We start from the raw sequence: 2,256 nt of genomic DNA, 5'->3' as shown, positions 1-2,256 counted from the left end.
TGTTTTTTCTCCCCTGATTCCTGAAGCTTTGCTCTTCACTATCTGTACTGGATCCATGGGTAACTCTACAGTACTCCGGGGTCTTTCCGTAGCTCTGGCCCCACTTATGTGCCCTCCCCTATACTTTGGGTCTACCCGGGGTCTGGGAGAAAAAAACACCAAAACTATAGTCATTATGTTATGAGAAAAAAAAACAAAAAAACAGGTGATGGTCGTGGCCATCTTGCGATTGGTAGCGCAGAGGTGATGATTTCTATTTATTAAGACACATCCCGAGCTCTCAGGCTTGTGCGCTCTGTAGTCACATTCTCTTATCAGCAGCAGTGTCACAGTATGTCACAGGTTGTTATTGTTGTTGTGCTCATGTACCCCTAATATCCCCAAGTCCGTCTGTTGCACCAGACAGGATGATCTCTACTGCATTGAACAGACTCTGCTCTGCTACATCTAATGAGATCTGTCTGATGCAGAATAGTGAAGTCTGTCATATGCAGCAAATCAAGACTGACAGACTCAGCACTGCTACAGAGATGTCAAACTGAGAGAACCTTTCACAGACTGATAGACAATCGGCACATTATTAGAAAAAGAGGGAGTGGCCTTTTAAGAGACATGGCTTTGTAAAAGAGCACAGTTACAGATATTCAGACCCCATGTAATAATATGAGAGCCAGACTGTTACTGGTTAAATAAAAAGAACAACTGTCCCATTTTTATCTATACCATTTAATAATTTTGTTAAATATTGTGTGGTTCAAAACAGCATTAATATCGATATTGAATATGTCTTTATTGTAACTGTCAGAATCCTATTACTGGCATAAATAGTGAATATTAAAACTTCAAACCTTTATTGAAAATATTTAAAAGAAAAAACACATATATAGTGATATCACAAAAAAAGTGAAAGTTCTAACCCCTATTGATGTATCATTCCCACTTGTCCTAATATACATGGACTATTTGGGATCAAGGGATTAGTATACAAAAGACTGTCTGCCACCCACTGATATCAATGTCTTTAAACAGTGGGAGACAATTCCATGAACACTCTGATAAAATTTATATAGCTATGTATAGCTCAGCGTATTAGGTTCAGGGGGAGCCTATCTTTAGTCTATTTTACTATTGCCGTATTTCATTAGCACATAGTTATCCACACATAGTCAGGCGATATTCCCCTCTCCTTTCATGAATTCATTGGTACATATTTATCTCATGCATGCGATCTGTATATCTAGCTCCGCATGCTCCCAATGATCTGTATCCAAATAGCTGAGTCTAATATCCACCTTAGCTATATAAAGCGATCATAGGGTTGACTAGAGATACATTGTATCACTTCTACTCATTTAGCTACCACACCACACATCAGGGTGATATTATATGCCGTGGCGTCCCTGTGAATTAGTGTGTTGCTATAAGATATCCTTAGTCCTATCACAATAATAAGGTTGAATAGAGACACATTGTAACGCCTCTATTTACTACGCTGCCACACCAAACAACAGGGTGATATTACATGCCGTGGCGTCCCTGTGCAATAGTGTGCTGCTATGAGATATCCTAAATCCTCTCAACGCGTTTCCCCCAGTATTTGCTCCTACACTGGGTTCATCAGGAGAGTTTTAACATTTAGTTCGATGACTAGAACCCTAAGTCCAATGACTTGCGGTAAAAACCGCAGTTCTTGGTTGAGCTCATACCAAGTATCGGCGTCCACCATCAGGGCGCCGAGAACTGCGGTTTTTACCGCAAGTCATTGGACTTAGGGTTCTAGTCATCGAACTAAATGTTAAAACTCTCCCACTGTTTACAGACATTGATATCAGTGGGTGGCAGACAGTAAATAGTCCATGTATATTAGGACAAGTGGGAATGATACATCAATAGGGGTTAGAACTTTCACTTTTTTGTGATATCACTATATATGTGTTTTTTCTTTTAAATATTTTCAATAAAGGTTTGAAGTTTTAATATTCACTATTTATGCCAATAATAGGATTCTGATAAAAAACAAAACCCATTGAGTGTTCATGTTTTATTGTAACTGTCACTTAAAGTATTATTAAAATGAGTTTCTTGTAATTTACATTAGTTTGTTAAAGCTTTAGTAATTAGTTTCAGGGAAATCCCAATAAATTTAAAGTTTTTTTTATTAATTTTCATTTAATTAGGTGTGAGCAAGGGCTTGAACTCAAGAAATGGAGCAGGCAAGGCTGTCAACCTACTATAGCCTCTCTATATGCCAATATA

The sequence above is a fragment of the Leptodactylus fuscus genome, chromosome 1 (genome assembly GCF_031893055.1).
Source record: "Leptodactylus fuscus isolate aLepFus1 chromosome 1, aLepFus1.hap2, whole genome shotgun sequence".
Classification (NCBI taxonomy): domain Eukaryota; kingdom Metazoa; phylum Chordata; class Amphibia; order Anura; family Leptodactylidae; genus Leptodactylus; species Leptodactylus fuscus.
This window is presented reverse-complemented; position numbering follows the sequence as displayed.